The sequence below is a fragment of the Panthera pardus genome, unplaced genomic scaffold, assembly GCF_024362965.1.
Source record: "Panthera pardus isolate Hobbes unplaced genomic scaffold, ASM2436296v1 HiC_scaffold_11, whole genome shotgun sequence".
NCBI lineage: Eukaryota > Metazoa > Chordata > Mammalia > Carnivora > Felidae > Panthera > Panthera pardus.
The window spans coordinates 85385616-85406107 of NW_026526666.1; the positions used below are offsets into that span (position 1 = coordinate 85385616).

Below are 20492 nucleotides of genomic sequence, written 5' to 3' on the forward strand. Positions count from 1 at the left end.
CATATTGGGGCAAGGAGGTCTTAGGGTAGAGGCATGCAGGAGGGCATAGGAGTGGATACAACATGTTAAGACCTTTGTACGACATGTTAACATTCATCAGAGAACATCTGCCATGGAAGAAGCACTAAACAACCAAACAGACAATGACTCAACTAATCTGTCAGCCATCTTTTGTCATGGCCTCCCAAGTGCTGACAAAATGAGCACATGAAAGAAAGTGGACATAGTGGCAGAGATATATACCATGCATGGACAACAGAATGAACTCCCAGTTATGCTCCAGTTGCTGATGCCGCAAAAAGTCCAAATGGCCAGCCACAGAGGCAAACACTAAGCTCCCATATGGCACCACCTTTTAAGGAAACCAATAGGCCACATGATGGCAAGTTGACTGACTATATTTGGCCCCTTCCACCATGAAAAGGTGAGCAATTTATTCCAAAAGGAATAAGGACATATTCTGGGTAGAGGTTTGCCTTTCCTGCCCAAAGGAACATCACTACCTGAGAGTTCAGGAAAACTGTAATCTATCAGTAAGCATCATCCCACACAATATCATGTCATCACATTAAGTGCAGGATAGGGCCCAGGACCATGAGATCCACTGGCGGTACCATACAATAGCATCATCTAAAAGCTCCTACCTTAAAGACCATTGAAATGGCCTGAAGGCAAAGCTGAAGGATCAACTCAATGTAATATGTTATGAGATCAAAGTGCCACCCTCCAGGATGCAACATATGCACCAAGTCAAAGACCTTTACATGCTATGTCTTCAACAGGAAAAATACATGGATACAGGAAAATGGTAGGTAGAAACATGATACCCTGTTTGTCACCAAATCCCAAAGGCCCACCTGGAGAATGTGTGCATCCCATCCCTGCAACTCTAAAGATATTCATCATCAAAAAAGAACACTTCCATAGGAGACAAAAGAATCCCAATAGACTATTAGCTATGGGTGCCACCTGGGCATTTTGGAGTTCTTGTATCTAGGGATAGTAGGCAAAGAAGAGGAATTACCACCTTGGCAGGGATAACTGATCCTTATTATCAGAAAGAAGTAGGGCTGCTGTTCCACAAGGGGACAGTGACAATGTATCTGAAACCCAGATGACCCACTTGGGTGCCTACTGGTACTCGCTCTCCCAATTCTGAATGCACAGTAAACAGACAAATTGGATACTCTGGCCTAAGAAACGCATGGTAGCTAGTTGTTCAGATCCTTCAGGAATGAAGGTCTGGGTCACGCTACCAAGCAGGACATCCAGACTGGGGAGATGGTAGCAGAAGACAAGGGGAATCTGAAATGGAGAGTGGAGGGAGGTAATAATTACCAGTTGTAATGTTGAGACCAGTTGCAGCAGCAGGAGATATAGTTCACCACACCAACTTCCCTCTTCTAAGCATCCCCCAGATAGAAGAGAGGCCCACCAGTATTCTGGAGGAGCTATTCTCTCAACATGTATAAACAAGTAGATGACAGGAACAAAAACGAAGACACACAATTCCAAAACTTACCAGATGCAGCTAAAGGAGTGCTTAGAGAGAAATGTACAGCTGTAAACACCTACAATAAAAAGGGAAGAAAGAGGGTTGTCTGGGTGGCTCAGTCGATTAAGTGTCCGACTTTGGCTCAGGTTATCATCTGGCAGTTCATGGGTTCGTGTCCCGTGTTGGGCTATGTGTTGATGGCAAGGAGCATATTTGGGATTCTCTCTCTCTCTCTCTCTCTCTCTCTCTCTCTCTCTCTCTCTCTCAAATAAATAAACATTTAAAAAATGTTAAAAAAGTAAAATTAAGAAGAAAGATCTCTAATCAACAACCTAACCTTTTACCATAAGACACTGGGAAAAAAGTAAACAATATGGATTAGAGCAGAAATTAGAGAAATAGAAAACACAAAAATTAAGTCAAAATAAATTAAAGACCTAAATGTAAGAGCTAAAACTATAAAACTCTTAGGAGAAAAGATAGGTCTAAGCTTACGACCTTTAGTTAGGCAATTAAGTTTCTTAGATATGATACCAGAACCACAAGCAACAAAAGAAAAAGTAGATAAACTTTACATCGTCAAAATTAAAAACAGAAAATAAGTGTCAAGAGGATTTGGAGAATTATGTACTGTAACACAAAATGGTGCAGCCATTGTGAAAACAGTATGGCAGTTCCTAAAAAAATTTTCAAAAAAAATTATCACATGATCCTGCAATTCTACTACTGAGTATACACCCTGAAGAATTCAAAGCAGGGACTCAAACAGATACTTATACACCCGTGTTCACAGTAGCATTACTAACAACAGCCAAAAGGTAGAAACAACCAAAATATTCATCAACAGATGAATGAATAAATAAAATGTGGTATATATTATTCAGCCTTAATAAGGAATGGAAGTCTGACATGCATTACAACACAGATGAGTCTTCAAAATTTTTTTAAATGTTTATTTATTTTTGAGAGACAGAGAGACAGAATGTGAGTGGGAGAGGGGCAGAGAGAGAAAGAGACACAGAATCTGAAGCAGGCTCCAGGCTCAGAGCAGTCAGCACAGAGCCTGACACAGGCTTTAAACCCACAAACCGTAAGATCATGATCTGAGCCGAAGTCCAATGCTTAATTGACTGAGCCACCCAGCCTCCCCACAACATAGATGAATCTTGAGACATTATGCTAAATGAAATAAGCCAAATCCAAAAGGAAGACATTGTAGGATCCCACTTTACCTAGAGCCGTCAAATTCAGAGACAGAAAGTCAGATGGTGTTTCCAGGGGCTGGCAGGAGGGGAGAATGAGGAATTATCATTAATGGATATAGAGTTTCAGTTTGGTAAGATGAAAAATTTCTGAAGATAGAGGGTGGTAATAGTTGTAGAACAGTATGTCACTGACAATACTCTCAAGAAATGCTTAAATGGTAAACATCGTAGTGTATATTTTACTGCAATTAAAAAAAAAAAACCAAAAAAGAGGGACACCCAGGTGGCTCAGTCAGTAAAGCATTCAACTAACCAACTCTTGATTTCGGCTCAGGTTATGATCTCACAGTTCATGAGATCAAGCCCTGCGTCTACTGTGGGTGCAGAGTTTGCTTGGGATTATCTGTCTCCCTCTCTCTCTGCCTCTTTCCTGCTTGAGTGCTCTCTCTCTCTCTCCCTCCCTCCCTCAAAATAAATAAACATCAAGGAAAGGTTTAAAAAACAAAACAAACAAAAAACAAAACTAGCTGAACCTTGGTAAGGTTCCAGTGATTATTAAGATGGCATTTCAACTGACTTTCATTCCCCTCTCTTCAGGTTTGTGTTAGCCTTGAAAATGAAGAACTCCATAACTACAGTAGCTATGAAAACCACAGCCTAGCAGCTACTGGAAAAGATACAACAAACGTGGAGCTCCCTCAAAGCCCCATCCTCAGAGAACTGCTAGTGTGTGATCGGACTAACAGCACCAAGAAAGTCCAAGCTCCTCATCTTTATTTGACCTCACTCAGAGCTTGCTCCACGTGAACAGCCCTATCCTGAGGGCATTTTTCAAAACCGTCAGTGACAGTGGTTTAACATCCTAACAGCCTAAGGCAGTGATACCAGCTGGAGGCTAACACTGAAGAAAAAAACCCATAAATGTTCAGGAATGACATGTCTATAAGGGACTCTGGAAAGCTCTGACATATTCCTGGGTATCTAGAAGGGCACAGGCATTTACAGGCTGTGCACAAACCCAGGAAAGGCATGAGACGAGGCCCTGATCTCTTACCTGCGGTTGACCTTGAAATTCTGTGCAAGCAGGAAGTGATGGCTAAGGGAAGGTTGTAAACTACCTGCAGGGAGTATTGAAGGTATACTCCAACATACAGACACAGCACCTTTGGCAAAGGGTGGGTAATTTATTGGTTCAAGACACTTAAGGAAATCTCTGTCTAATCATTGGCTAACTACTAAACCAACTAAGCAGAGACTGCAAAGGCCATACCCAATAAAGCATACAGGCTCTATACATACTTAGTCCAGGAAAGTCACTAAATAAACAGCAATAAGAAACCCACAGGAGGGAGGGGAGAATCTGATTTTCAAACTTGCCACATTATTTTAAATGGCTCAGTTTTCAGAAAAAATTATGAGTCACCCAAACAGGAAAGTATGGTCTATATACAGGGGAAAAAAAGCAGTCAACAAAACTACCTGAAGAGGCCTAGATGTTGAGAGAGAGTGTGCGTGGGCAAGCCAGCGGGGGGAGGAGTAGAGAGAGAGGGAGACACAGAATCTGAAGCAGGCTCCAGGCTCTGAGCAGTCAGCACAGAGCCTGACACTGGCCTTGAACCCACGAACCATGAGATCATGACCTGAGCTGAAGTCAGACACGCAACCAACTGAGCCACCCAGGCACCCCTAGACTGTTTTAAAGTAACATGTGAATTATAATCCCCAGAGCAACCACTAAAAAAAGACTAGCTAGGAAGTCAAATTAGTTGAGTATTAATCTTCCAATAACAAGTATAAAAGGAATTAGAATAAGGGATTAATACTGGCTACAGTCATTAGAAGCCTGAATGCAGTGTGTTCATTTGTGTAAACAAAGCTCCATTCAAACCCTCATGCTAACAGACCTGAGGTCAGCACTTTGTTTCAGATGTATGTGGCACTGAATAAATGTCTAATACATAAGTGGAATGGCAATAATAACCAAGAATCAAAAATCTGAAAATGCTTAGTAAATACAACAGGATTTGCTGACAGATTGAGAAGACAGGATTCATACTATCTCAACTGTTAAACACGTTATCACTAGATGATCAGGGTGATGATCCTGGGTTACCTAACAGAAAGTTTCAATTAACAAAACACCTCTGTCCTTAGAGAGTCACAAACAGAAGGGTATCTTGCTAAAAGAATCCTGAGTAGTCTTCGTAGAAGAGACTACTTTGTGTCTCCACCTAACTGGATGCTTGTGCTACAAATATTCCCGTGGTTTCTATAACCACCCATAGGCAGATGATGCCCACACCTATACATATGCTCAGTCCAGATCTCTCTCAAAAGCTCAGGTAAAAGCCAAAACACTTTCAACAGTTTATAAGACCCTATGACCATGCTCACATAACCCCACCATGTTCAACTCCTCTCTCCCTCCCTCATTAAGCTTCAGGCCGGTGAGCCTCCTTACTGTTTCTTCAACCTGCCAGGCATGCTCAGGGCCTTTGCACTTGCTCTCCCTGGAATGCTCATCCTCCAGATACTCATTCCGCAATTCTTTTAGATCTCTACTAAAATGCTGCCTTCCTAGGGAAGCCTTCATTACCCTACTTTAAATCGAGATCATCAGCATCACCCTACCCCTCCTTTGTCTCTATTCTCAGCTTTGTATTTTTCAAGAGTACTTATCTTCTACCATATGCTATAAATGTACTTTTATTGTGTTTATCATCTCCTCTCATTAAATTATGAGTTCTTTCAGGACACATATTTTACCTATTTTTGTTCACTGCTCACTCGAACACTGTTCACTCTAACATCTAGAAAGTTGCCTGGAAAATAACAAGTATACAATAACAACTATTTTTTAAATGAATGAGCTCCAGGGGTGCCTGGGTGGCTCAGTCAGTTAAGGGGCCAACTTCAGCTCAGGTCATGATCTCACCGTTCATGGGTTCGAGCCCTGAGTCGGGCCCTGTGCTGCCAGCTTAGAGCCTGGAGCCTGCTTCGGATTCTGTGTCTCCCTCTCTCTCGGCCCCTCCCCTGCTCGCACTCTCTCTCTCTCAAAAATAAATAAACATTAAAAAAAAATTTTTTTATTAGCTCCAAATTCACATGTCCAACTCACTGAACATCTCCAACTTAGATATCCACGAACCTCCATTCAACATACACAAAACAATTCATTATCTACCTCATTCATCCTTACTCCTTACTCTTCGTGCAAGTTTCCTTGCTCACCGCCTACTTGCTCAAACCAGAAATCTCATCCTCCAAATCACGAGTCATTTCCAAAACATATCTCACATCCCAACCCTCTCTTCATCGCCTGAAGACACAATAGAATCCAAAATATTCTCGCTGCCTCTCACAGCCCCAGTAATTGTTAAGTGTTTTCTAAACTGGGGTCTATGGAATTCTTAAGAGTCTTTGTTTCCCCTCCTACTTCAACTGAGGTAGTCCCTGCAGGAACCTCCTCCCTTCTTCTTCTATGTGTTGCAGAGTCCTAAGATCTGGCCCTTGAATCTTGTCTCTTCCCAATCTTCACTCTCTCCCTCCCTGGAACATCATCAGCATTTGGCCAGGTCAGTTCCTTAGTGAGTACTGTTCTACACTCTGCAGGACATTTAGCAACCCTCACTTAGTATCCCTTACCCCAGCCCCCCACATTAAATGCCCACAGCCTCCCCAATTATGACATGCAAAACCAGCCCCCTATAATTCTAGACGCTCCTGGAGGAGTAACACCCCAAATATGGACCCCGATTAATCATCTCATCCAGTTCTATAGTTTAAAATACAATATATACACTGATAACTTCCAAATTCGTATTTCCAGACTGAGTCTCTCTCCTGAACTTCAAACTGGCATATCCACTGGCCCATATAATATCTTTATTTGGAAATCTAAGAAGTTTCTCAAACACAGTATATTAAAAAAACAACAAAAACAACAAGAAAAAAACCCTCTTGATTGCCCACTCCCAACTTGCTCTTCCTCCAGTGTCCCCTATTCAATAGTAGGGCAACAGATGTAGAACACTCACCAAAAAAACAAAACAAAACAAAACAAAAAACCCAAACCCAAAAAACAAAATAGAGTTGGCAAGTGTGTTAGCTGCTATTTTGGATCATCATTTCAGAAGAGGCAACTTAAGTTTTCCAGTGGCTCAGGACAAAAACTTTAGTGTCATGACTGACTCTTCTCTTTCTCTTACACCTACACCTAAATCATCACCAAATTTTATGCCTCTGCCTCCAAAATACATCCGTAATCTAAACACTTCTCACCACCCAACACCAAGCTATGGCCACATCTTGCCTAGACTGGTGTGTCAACTCCCTAATCAACCTTTTTTCTTCCACTTAGGCTCCTATATTGTATTGTCCTCAGAGTGGTCCAGGTGATTCTTTAAAAAAATAAAGTTGCGGGGGGGGGGGGGGGGGCGCCTGGGTGGGTGAATCAGTCGTGTGAGCATCTGACTCTTGATTTTGGCTCAGGTCATGATCCCAGGGTTGTGCAATCAAGCCCCGCGTTGGGCTCCACGCTGAGTGTGGAGCCTGTTTAAGATTCTCTCTCGGGGCACCTGGGTGGCTCAGTTGGTTAAGCGGCTGACTTCGGCTCAGGTCATGATCTCGCGGTCCGTGAGTTCGAGCCCCGCGTCGGGCTCTGTGCTGACAGCTCAGAGCCTGGATCCTGTTCCAGATTCTGTGTCTCCCTCTCTCTCTGACCCTCCCCTGTTCATGCTCTGTCTCTCTCTGTCTCAAAAATAAATAAATGTTAAAAAATTAAAAAAAAAAAAAAAAAAAAAAGATTCTCTCTCTCCTGGGGCACCTGGGTGGCTCAGTCGGTTGGGCGTCTGACTTTGGCTCAGGTCATGATCTCACAGTCCGTGAGTTTGAGCCCCGCGTTGGGCTCTGTGCTGACAGCTCAGAGCCTGGAGCCTGCTTTGGATTCTGTGTCTCCCTCTCTCTCTGCTCCTCCCCTGCTCATGCTGTCTCTCTCTGTCTCAAAATAAATAAAAACATTAAAAAAAAAAAAAAGAGTCTCTCTCTCCCTCTGCTAAGAAAAAAAAAAAAAAAAAAAAGAGATCGTGTCTCCCTACAGCATCTGAAGTTATTTCCAAATTTCTTACCATGGCCTTTGAGATCCTACACAACCTAACCCATTTATATACGCATAGACTTCACTTCCTATCACTCTCTTGCTTGCTCTGTTCCTGCCACACTAACCCTGTGAGTAACTGAACAAGCACATTCTTCTCCCAGGGCTTTGCAGGTACGGTTCAAACAGCCTGGAATGCTCCTTTCTCACAAACTGCATGATTTACTCCTTTATTTCACGTGACAACTCATATATGACTCGCTCAGAGGGGCTTTTCTCGGACTACCCTGTCTAAAATACCATATCCCTGTCCATCACATCCTATCCCTTCATCCCATTTTATTTCTATTTTTAACTTATTGCTAAGTTAATCTATATAAAACTTGAGCTAAGCCAGATATTTTCTTATACCTTCTTTTTAACATGTAAAAATTTTACCTTTCACATTTTGGTCATCCATGCTACTAGAATTGATTTTTGTGTATGGTATTAGATAGACAACCATTTTGTTTTTTTATGAGTAACAAATGATCTCAGTCCATTACTGAATAATTTATCCACTGATCTGTAATGCCACCTTTGTCACATATCCCTTTCCCTATATTCATAGGTCTCTCTCCCAGCACTCTATACTATTCTACCCGTCTATTTTATGATCCCAGGGCCAAAACCACTCTAATAATCAGTTTGACAATAAGTCTTGTAATCAAGTAGGACAAGTTTCCCCATCTTATCTGCAGAAGTGTGCTGGCTGTTCCATATACATTTTATTTATTTATTTATTTTCAAGTTTCTTATTTTGAGAGACAGAGACAGTATAAGTTGGGGAGGAGCAGAGAGAGAGGAGGGGAGAAAGAGAATCCCAAGCAGGCTCAGTGCTGCCAGCGCAGAGCCCGACATGGAGCTCGAACCCATGAAACCACGAGATAAGACCCTAGCCGAAACCAAGAGCCCAACCAACTCAGCCACTGAGGCGCCCCTGCTCCATATACATTTTAGAATCCGCTTGTCAAATTCCATGAAAAAAACTTACTGGAATTTTGATTAGAATTAAATTTAATCTAAAACTCAAACTGGAGAGAATTGTCCTCTTTATAATACAAAGTTTTCCAAACATGAATATTTTATGTCTCTCCCATTTATTTAGGCCTCCTTTATTACGTCTCTGCTTGGACCATCTTTGTCTTTTAAACAGAGTTTTTGGGGAAAACGATCTAATTTATTTCTTTGTGATTAAGAGATATTTGTGTTCCTTTTTACCACCCTACTTTCTTTTTTTCACTTGTTCAACTTTTCAGGTTTTTTCTCCTTTTTTGCCCTCTGCTGTATCATTTTTTTCTTATTCCTTTTCCTCATTTCTGTTTATTTGTATTCTATTTCTATTCTTTCATTGTTACCTCTTAAAGACTGACATGAATATTTTATCTGAAGTCTAAAGTTAGTTAATATCTTTACTCTCCTTCCTAATTATACAGGAACTCTTGGAATGCTTTGACTTCAAGCCCCCTCCCTATTTATATTTGTTTGAGTACTTTCCATTGCTATACCCACAAATAAGATGTTACTTTTTCAAGTCAGTCCTTAAGATTTTCCTTAATGTCCATGTGTTCTTTGCTCATCATTCCCCTTTGCATCTTAGACCCTTGAGTCCAAGAGGCAGATTTCCTTCATAAGTTCCTCTGGGGAGGTTCCATGGGAACACGTTCTTTCAGTTCCTTTGTTTGAAATTTTTTCTTTGAAATTTACTTTTGACATATTATTTTACTGAGTATACAATTCTCAGTTGACAGATGTTTTCTTATACAATTTTGAAAATATTGTTCCGCTGCCTTTTTACTTCTAGTATTGGTTCAACCAGCATACCAAACAATACCTCCAAAAGTATATACCTTGTTAGGAAAAATTGTGTATTCTTGGTAGACTCATTTATATCTGTATTTACAACTTGAGCCTATCCTGGACACTCAAAATGAAACAAGGAATAAAAGCTATTAATGATTGACACAGAAAAAACATTTCTGTCTTTAAAAGTCTGTCCAAGAGGCACTTGGCTGACTTAGTCGGACGAGTGTGTGACTCTGATCTTGGGGTTATGAGTTCGGGCCCCACATTAGGTGGAGAAATAACTTAAAAGTAAAAATTTTTTTTTAAGTTTATTTATTTTGAAAGAAAGAGCGTGAGCTGGGGAGAGGGGAAGAGAGAGGAGGAGAGACAGAGAATCCCAAGCAGGCTCTGTGCTGTCAGTGTGGAGCCTAACACAGGGCTCAATCCCAGAACGGTGAGATCATGAGCCAAAACCGAGAGTCTGATGCTTAACCAACTGAGCCACTCAGGTACCCCAGAAACAAAATCTTAAAAAAATAAAATAAAAAGTCTGTTCCAAAAAAGTGACACTGGGGTGCCTGGGTGGATCGGTCAGTTAAGCATCTGACTTAGGCTCAGGTCAGCTCAGAGGCTTCCTTCAGATTCTGTGCTTCCTTCTCTCTCTGCCACTCTCCCACTCATTCTCTCTCTCTCAAAAATAAATAAACATTTAAAACTTAAAAAAAAAAGTTACACTTAGGAAAAGGTTATTTTTAAGCACAAATAACCAACATCTAACATATTACTTAAGGGTAAAGACTTAAAAATGGGACTAACCCCCACCCCCAGCTTCAAGAAAAACTAACCTCCTCCTCCTAATTAAACACGGTCTTTTCTGTTACCACTAAGAGGCATGAATCAGCTCTTTAAAATAGAGGCGTGGTTCACTAATAATCAAAAGTACTCTCAGGAAATATCATTAGGGAATTATGACAAATGACACTGTTTTCAGGAAAAATACAGTTCTCAGCAAAGGGATCTTACTTTTAAGATATGCATAATTAATCATATTATTGCTTCTGAAATAAATGGGACTAAATTCAAACTTCAGACAATTAAAGTTTCTTAAAAAAAAAATTTTTTTTTTTAAGTTTATCTATTTATTTTGAGGGAGAGAGCAAGCAGGGTAGGGACAAAGAGAGAGGGAGACAAAGAATCCCAAGAAGGCTCCACACTGTCAGTGCAGAGCCTGATATGGGGCTGGATCTCATGAACCATGAGATCATGACCTGAGCTGAAATCAAGAGTCGGATGCTCAACTGATTGCGCCACCCAGGCACCCCAAAGTTTCTTTTTAATTGATGAAGTTTGGTTACGTATATCTGTATGGTGTTAGAAATCTAGTAAAACTTATCTGCAGAAAGACTTAAATGGACTTAAAACAGTTTCAGTACGTCTGGATCATAGTGATACCAAGTATAAATATCTCCTCATGAAATAATATTTGGGCTCATTATTTACACGAATTTAATATGGCTGTGTACAGCCATACCACCCTGATCTCGAAGCTAAACAAGGTCTTGCCTGATTAGTACTTGGATGGGAGGAATTTAATATGGCCTAATTGATGTTTAGGAGGCTAACCCTTTTAAATCTCTTGTAGTTAAAAGGAAGAAGTTGCTCAACAACTGTTCTTTAATATCTTCCTTGCTTTTCTGCCCTACAAACTCACTAGCACGTACCAAAATATTTTACTTACCAAATCCCCTAAACCTTTATTTTAAATTCCTTAACAAGAATGCCCTAAAAATAGTTAAATGCTTGCTTTTCTACTTTATCTGAATGATGTCTTTCCTCCAGAGAGTTAAGAGGTTACAGGAGGGCTTCTCATTGCTACAAAATATTTTCTTCTTTCTGTAAGCACAAAGAGATAGTTTTAAAAATACAAAGAAGTCAGACACAAAAAAGACAAATATTAAATGATTCCACTTATATGAGACACCTGAAATAGGCAAATTAATACAGACACAAAATAGGATTGAGGTTACCGGGGGCTGAGAGGGGAGGCAATGGGAGTTATTATTTATTGGGTAGAGTTTCGGTCTGGGATGATGGAAAGTTTTAGAAATGGCTAGCAGTGATGGCTGCACCATGTTGTGAATGTTCTTAACGCCACTGAGTTGAATACTTAAAAAGGTTAAAATGGTGATTTTACCACAATTAAAAATATAAAGTGTGCAATGATTACTGCAGTTGCAGACTTATCTCATGCCACAGACCGCAAAGATGCATTCATTTAACAGAATGGCTCTTACTGGCCCGTGGCTTTAGGGAAAGGGTGAAGCCCCTCTCCCAATTACATAAAGATGTTGTTCCAGAAACTACTTATCTCTTACCTAATTTTATGTAAGCATTAGAGTATGCAAAAGACTATTAGAAAAATGTCCAGTCTCACTGGTATCACCAACAGGCAAGAGGCATTGTGTCATCTTTTAATACATAAAGCAGAGACACACCCATATTCTGAATCTTAATGCTCTCCCTCAAATTTAAATTTAGAGGAAGGGACGGGAGGCAAAGTAGTAGGGTGTGTGCAAGTAAAAGAAAATGGAAAGTACTCTTCACGCCTGGTGACTTGGTTCTATATTCTTTGGTATTGACTGACAGCATTTTAATTTTAGTTTTTTAATGTTTATTTATTTTTGAGAGAGAGACCCCATCAGACAGAGCGTGAGCAGGGGAGGGGCAGGGGGAGAGGGAGGCACAGAATCCAAAGCAGGGTTCAGGCTCCGAGCTGTCAGCACAGAGCCCAGGCTCAAACTCACAAACTCACAAACTCAAAAACCGAAAGATCATGACCTTGCTGAAATCAGACACTTCACCAACTGAGCCACCCAGGTGCCCTGAAGGACAGCATTTTAAAAAGGGATTTATCCATTGGGGACCTTGGTGGCTCAGTTGGTGAAGTTGCTGACTTCAGCTCAGGTTTTATCTTTCGTTCTGGTTCGCGGGTTCAGGCTGCATGGGGGGCTCTCTGCTGAGAAACTCTGCTGTTGGCCAGAGCCTGCACTAGATTATTTTCCTCCCTCTCTATCTCTCTCACACAAAAATAAATAAATAAACATTTAAAACATAAATAAAAGGGATTTGTCCATGAGAGAAGGGAAGAAGAGCTATGTCTCCCTCAGAAATTGTCCCTCTTTCTACTCGTCACTCACTGGAGGGGGAGGGGGAAATGTTTCAGGGCTCCACTTTTTTTTCCCTTAAGATTTTATTTTTAAGTAATCTCTACACTCAATGTGAGGCTTAAAGTCACAACCCCAAGGTCAAGTGTCATATGCTCTACTGATTGATTCTGCCACTCAGGAATAAAGATTTTAAATTTCTAATGACCTAGGTGGACATTACTAGCTGAAGATTAATAACACTTTGAGGGACACCTGGGTGGCTCAGTCGCTTAAGGATCAGACTCTTGATTTCCACTCAGGTCATGATCTCACAGTCCTGAAAGCCAGCCCCACGTCAGCCTCCATACTGAGCTGCTTGGAATTCTCTCTCTCTCTCTCTCTCTCTCTCTGCCCCTCTCCCTTGCACTCTCTCTCTCTCAGAATAAATAAACATTAAAAAAAGAAGAAGAAAAAAAGAACACTTTTAGTGTCTTCCGAAACTCCAAATGTCGTCACAAAACAAATGCTACCAGGAATAATAGTTAACTGTGAAAAAAATTAACTTGGAATAACATCTTTATCCCACACATCAAAATTGATTTTTCTGGGGCACCTGGCTGGCTCAGTCAGGAGAACATGCGACTCTTGATCTCGGGGTTTTGAGTTAGTACCCCACACTGGGAGTAGAGATTACTTAAAAATAAAGTAGAACTACCCTACGACCTAGCAATTGCATTCTCGGTATTTACCCAAAGGCTATAAAAACGCTGATTCAAAGGGGCACATGCACCCCAATGTTTACAGCAGCGCTATCAACAATAGCCAAATTATGGAAAGAGCCCAAATGTCCATCAACTGATGAATGGATAAGGATGTGCCTGGGTGGTTCACTGGGTGGTGAACTATATAAATGTTCATCTAGTAATTTTATTTTATTTTAGCAATTTTATTTTAGTGATTTCATTTTAAAGAAAAAAGTTACACATGCAATACCTATGTAATAGTTAAACAAGTTGAAACCCACAACATACGATTCTTTAAAACTCAGTTTATTTCCATAAACAGTAACTGTTTAGTAGGGGAGAATAAAGAGGTAAACTAAATAGAGAAAAGTGCCCTGCAGAGATATGGTCAAAGTGCTCTGGGATCACTCAAGTTAAGGAGGAATCATTAATCTTCAACACCAATTTTTGACACTGTATTTCCTATCAAAATGCAAAGGAGAGAGTAAGCAGCTGGGTAGAGAGAATTAAGTACACTGGTAAAAACTTAGATGGCATGTGCAGGGTAAAGGTGGGGAAAGGGGAGTTCTCTGTAAGAGATTAAAATGTAGAGTTCCAACAAAATCAGCCCCAGAGAGGAAACAAACAAACCAAGTGATGCATTTAAGTTGTCAGACAATCATAAGATTGTTATCTAGTCTTAAATAAAATAGTCAAAATCTATCTAAAAAATACTCCTGGAGGGGCACCTGAGTGGCTCAGCTGGTTAAGCACCCAACTTCGGCTCAGATAATGATCTCATGGTTCATGAGTTCGAGCCCCACATCAGGCTCTGCACTCACAGTGTGGAGCCTGGAGCCTGCTTAGGAGGATTCTGTCTCCCTCTCTCTGCACTTCCCCCTGCTTTAGTACACTCTTGCATGCATGCGCGCGCTCTCTCTCTCTCTCAAAAATAAACATTAAAAAAAATATATATTTAAAAAATACTCCTGGAAATGTGCCTAACAAGCTCACATTTGAAAGAATAAATGTAGAGAATTTTAACAATGGAGTTTTTTTGTCAGATTTGATTCAAGATTAGATTTGATTTGAAACGTATACCTGACAGAAACACCCAGCAACATCATATACCACAAATCAACTTCTAAATCAATACACTGACAGCTCACATCCTGACAGACTTCCCTTGCCACTCAGGACACCTGAACAGAAGGATGCACTTGAAACCAGTGCTTCCTCTCTCCTACCGCACTGATCACAGTACTACCTTTTTTTTAAATTTTTTTTTTTTAATGTTTATTTATTTTTGAAGGAGACAGAATGTGAGCCCGGGAGGGACAGAGAGAGAGGGAGACTCAGAATCTGAAGCAGGCTCTAGGCTCTGAGCTGTCAGCACAGAGCCCGAAGCGGGGCTCGAACTGACGATCTGTGAGATCATGACCTGAGTGAAGTCGGTCGCCCAACCCACTGAGTCAGTCGCCCAACCGACTGAGCCACCCAGGCATCCCAGTACTACCTTTCTCCTTTGTCAGAAATAGTATCTTTTTTCATATTTATTAAACACTGTACAATCTATAAAGACCTGACACAAATCTTATCTCATCTAAAACCCCATGAAGAAATGGTTATCCCTATCTTATAGACGAAGAAACTAAAGTTTAAGGTTAGCTGACTTGGATATTCACAGCTACAACGTGATATAGCTGGAACTAGAACCAGGTCTTCAGACTCCAAAGGTAGGAACTGCATTATATTGAGTAAATAGGTCAGAACTTTCAGATTGTCAAAACCAACACCTGGTGCTTTCAACATAATAGAGAAGTTAAACGGAAAACTAAGCTTGAATCTGAAAGATGTATGGTTTCAACCACCTCTTCCCTAAAAATCAAACAGATACTAAACACACTTCCTCTCCTAAAATTCCCTGGAATGTTTTTGGTTGTAAGTCATAAAAACCATAGAATTTAAGAGACCAACTAACCCACTCTTTAAGAGATGAGAAAACTGTAGCACAAGGCTTGTGATCTGCTCAGAGATGGTGGCACCAAAGCCTTCTATTACAATATAGTGTGTTTCTTTCAAAGGCCGACATCAACAATATTCAAGAGATGCTGCTTTACTGAGAATGTAGGAGACAGAACATGTGGACTAGCAGAAATTTCGTGTCTGACCTCCAGCTAGGTCCTAATTACTGTTCAATAGCCCTTTTGCTCATCTTTGGTTGGCCCCCTTGCCTTTTCCACAACTGCCATTGCAAAACTTTTAACACTCTCTGAAGTCATCTAGCCCACTCTAGCCTTTTATCGTTCTGCAGATAATTTAACCCCTTCCATTGGAAAGGGAGACAAAAAAGAGGTCACATTAGACATTAACCAACCTTATAAGGCAGAAATTATGATCCCAAGCTTTGCAGTCAAAATATATCTGGACCCCAGACTTCTTCCGTTACTTATATGGTGCCTTTGGGAAATGAAGTTAATCTTGCTGAACCATAATTTCTTCAACTGTCAAATGAGAATGCCCACTCACTCTACAGAATTTTGTAAAATTAAATAACACATATGAAAGTACCTATGTGGCTGGTACCTACTCCAATTTCAATTCCCATCTCCATCACTTCCAAATACATCTTCCTCCATCCTTTTTTCATGTTTCCCTTTCAAGGCTCACCTCTCCAGGGCTCCTTTATCATCTCCCTTTTCTCTTGTGCAGATCTTCAGTAACTGCCACTCTGCTGGCTCCTTCTCCTTTACCTCAAAATATTTCAAATCTCTTCCATCTTTTAAAATCAAGTCAAACAAAAAAGGCCCTGAAATCCAACTCTTCTTAGCTTTTACTCTATCTCTCCTAAACCCTTTAACCTACCCAAAGACAGCAAGCAATTACCTTTCAAAAACAGATCAGATTATGCCAACTACCTGCTTTAAAAACCTTTCAATGGTTGGGGCGCCTGGGTGGCTCAGTCGGTTGAGCGTCCGACTTTGGCTCAGGTCATGTTCTCACACTCCGTGAGTTGGAGCTCCACGTTGGGCTCTGTGCTGACAGCTCAGAGCCTGGAGCCTGTTTTGGATTCTGTGTTTCCCTCTCTCTCTGACCCTCCCCCATTCATGCATGTTCTGTCTCTCTGTCTCAAAAATAATAAAATAAAACATTAAAAAAAAAAATTTAAAAACCTTTGATGGTTTAAAAATTCCCTAATCATAAAACCTAAACTCTTTAGTGAAAAGTTTTGAACCCTTCTCAGCACTTGGCCATCAACCTTTCCTTTCACCAGTCACTATACTCTTCAATTGCTCAACCCCAGATATCCAGAGACCCCACCCCCACCCCACTAAGTATTCCACAACCTTCTAAAACTATATACATTTGCTTATGTGCAATTGTCTGGGGTGACAAACCATTGTTCTTATCAAATTTCCTAGAGGGGGCATCTGAACCAAAACATGTTAAAAACCAATGGCAAAACCCAGGGCTCCAGGGTGGCTCAGTTGGTTAGGCGTCTGTCCTCGGCTCAGGTCATGATCTCACAGTTCGTGGGTTTGAGCCCCACATCAATCTCTGTGCTGACAGCTCAGAGCCTGAAGCCTGCTTCAGATTCTGTCTCCATCTCTCTTTGCCCCTCCCCCCTTGCACTCTGTCTGTCTGTCTCTCTCTCTCAAAAATAAACAATAAAAAAAAAAATTAAAGAAAAAAAAAACCCCAACTGCAAAACCGTCTTAGCTATACCAGAGTACTCACTCTTTTCCAGACACACACCTTATACTTTTTCACCTCCATTCCTATGCCCAAACTGCTTCCTCTGGCTGATTAGGGGTGGTAGTGGTTGGGGGAATCAAGCTGGAATAACCTTAATAGTAATGGGTCTACTGGGTGAATTCTTATTCATCCCTCAAGAACAAGCTCCAAAATCACTTCTTCTGTAATGTCTTCCTTCACAGTTTACAAAACAGAATCATTCAGTCCCTTTCCTAGGTTGTACACAGCTCTCCTGAACTTAGTACTCAACACCACAATTAGGTGTTGCAATGTTGCAAGCTTTTCAAGGAAGAGGCTCAATACCTTTACATCTATCTCCAGAACATAACCCAGATCCTAGCATGCAATGAGCAAAATAAAAATCTGAATAAAAGAAACATACTTGGCGTTCCGTTTGTGTTCTTGTATTCTCCACGACTGCCCCTGCCCACTTTTGTTATTAATTCACTCATTCAACAAATATTTATAAAATTCCAAAGAAATATTTGGAGCTATGTGCTAAGCAGTAAGGAAATAGACTAGGACATACATAGTCCTTGCCGTTAAGACAGTTAACTGTGACAATACAGAATACAAAGGTCTTATAGGAGGGGTGTAGGGGTGGCTCAGTGGGTTAAGTGTTGGACTCAGGTCATGATCTAACTATCTTGAGATCAAGCCCCTCGTGTGGCTCAGCACAGAGCCTGTAGCTTACTCAGGATTCTCTCTCTCTCTGCCCCTCCCCCGATTTTTCTCTCTAAATAAATAATAAAGAAAAAAAGTCTTATTTGATGAGAGCTACATGAAGACGTGACTAACAGTCACAGAACGTTTTTTACAATGAGACATCGGACTGTCTTAGACCAGAGAATCCATCCATTCTCTTTGTCTCTTTCTTTATAAACAACCTTCTTCCAATGCTCCTTTTCCTTTTCTAAAGGGTATAATGCAACCAAATACCCTCTGACTTCTGGAAATAATTCCACAAGGTAGATGGAGCAGGAATGATTATCTCCATGTTGAAGATGAGAAAACTAACCTTCAAAGAGGTTACTGCTCAAGGTTGCACATTAATGAGAGAGGATTTTATTTAGTACTTACTTACTGTCTGACTTGTCCAACTACTCTACCTCTAATCAGTCTATAAGCCCCAAAAAGGAAAAGACTTGGTTTTCACTGCTTTGTCCCCAGGATCTGATTCCTGGGTTTCTAGGAATCCGATCCAGTGTCTAGAACACAACAGGCCTCCAATAAGTTTATGTTGACTAGATGAATGGATGAAATGATTTGGAAATAAAGTAGACCAACAGCAAAACACACAAGGAAAAAAGTTCCTTCTCATTATGATGGCATAATAAAAGAGATTTAAAACAGGCTTCTACTAGTTAGAAAGGCTAGACCAATTGTATTGACTCAATTCCATTGGCATGTTATGCATTTTACCTAAGAAGAATTTAAGTAAAGGAGGTGAAGTAAGTTTCTATTTCTGATGTCACATTCATGGCATGTACTGACATAAAGCCAAGATTTAACTGCAGGTTTGAAACTAATTAAAAGTTTTTACTAAAAGCAAACACCAAAGAAAGCATTTTCTTGAGTCTTGACTTTGGCCAGAAAAGAATCTGAAGTTCAGTTCTTTCTTCAATGTTATTTCCAGCAGCCAAAAGTGCTGTATAGATGTTCTCCAACATATTTCTTTAAAAACCTTTAAGGAAAGATTAATCAAAACTTGCTAGTAATGATTAGACAAAACCACAGCCCAGTAACTCACCACTCTTCCACCTCCACTGGGCCTAAGCACAAGGCAATCACAACGTACCACCAAACAAGGTGATGGGACCAACGTTCAGGATGATTTATGGCTTAGTATGACATCATTTGATGTTCTAAAAACTCCAGTTCCGGGGCGCCTGGGTGGCTCAGTCAGCTGAGCGTCCGACTTCGGCTCAGGTCATGATCTCACGGTTCACGGGTTCGAGCCCCACATTGGGCTCTGTGCTGACAGCTCAGAGCCTGCAGTCTGCTTCGGATTCTGTGTCTCCCTCTCTGCCCCTCCCCTACTTGTGCTGTCTCTCAAAAATGAATAAACGTTAAAAAAATTTTTTTTTAATTCTTTAAATAGAAAAATAAAAACTCCAGTTCATTTTAAGTCACTTTTCTCTGCTTAGAAAATATTTCCAAAAAAAAAAAAAAAAAAAAAAAAAAAAATATATATATATATATATATATATATATATTTCCTTTATTTTTCTCCAATATTTAAATGTCAATAAATCATAAGCTGTTCATGGTGGTATAATGAGTAATTGCAACAGGTGTGAAGTAATGGAAAGAGCACTGGACTGAAGTATGGTTTACTATTTCCTATCTAGGTTAACTGTGTGACTTTAGGCAAGTCACTTAACATTTTAGAGGCTGTGAATTGAACGTTTATCACCAATAAAATGAGAACCACCACCTCAGAGAACTGCAGTAAGAAATTACATAATATATATGATGAGCTGTTTTCAAAAAATAACACTAATAGCAATGTCATATTTCAACAGATAACAGCCAGTCATTAGTAACTGATGTTCCTTTTTTTTAATATTTATTTATTTTGAGAGAGCGAGCGAGCGAGCAAGCTGGGGAGGGGCAGAGACAGAGAGAAATCCCAAGCAGACTCCATCCACACTGTCAGCACAGAGCCCAACATGGGGCTCAGATTCACAAACCCTGAGATCATGACCTGAGTTGAAACCAAGAGTCTGATACTTAAGGGAATGATCCACCCAGGTGCCCCTGTTCCTTGGATTATTTTTAAAACTTCCAGAGCAATTCTATGGACACTTCTTCAAAACACAATCAGGAAAACAACCAATCCCTACTCACGACTGGATTAAAACCTGAAGGGAACAATTGCATTAAAGACCTCAATCCCTGCACAATATTACTAACACAATCTGGATTCCCAGAGTTAATCACTTCCATTATGAGAGATCAAAATAATAAAGTACAATAGGCTTTATTTTGCATACTTGACTAGGGAGGGAATTTAACCTATATAACTTTAATATCATTCCCTGATTCATGTAAAAGGGTCCTGGTTATCCTCATTTCAGAGACCTGAAATACTAATTATTTTTCAATAGCAGCCACCGCCGCGGCGTTTATAAAGCTTTGCCTTATGCTGAATCTCGCAATGCAGTCTTCCAACGGAACGTGGATGAAATTACCACTAACAAAATTTGATTAAATCCACACAATTCACTGGTTTCAGTAAGGATCTAC

General features: G+C 40.4%; 1 protein-coding gene across 12 annotated transcripts in view; it reads right to left on the reverse strand.

Moving 5' to 3' along the window:
* The window catches only part of LOC109256754 (mediator of RNA polymerase II transcription subunit 18), a 131577-nt gene that overhangs the window by 78593 nt on the left and 32492 nt on the right, over nt 1–20492 (reverse strand). Inside the window, exon 1 of one of the 12 annotated variants that reach the window (XM_019432380.2) lies at nt 1523–1541. The exons of the other annotated variants lie outside the window; for them this stretch is intronic. The gene's annotated coding sequence lies outside the window, so the exon portion shown is untranslated. Of the gene's footprint in view, nt 1–1522; nt 1542–20492 lie in introns of those variants that run through there. 12 annotated transcript variants of the gene reach the window in all.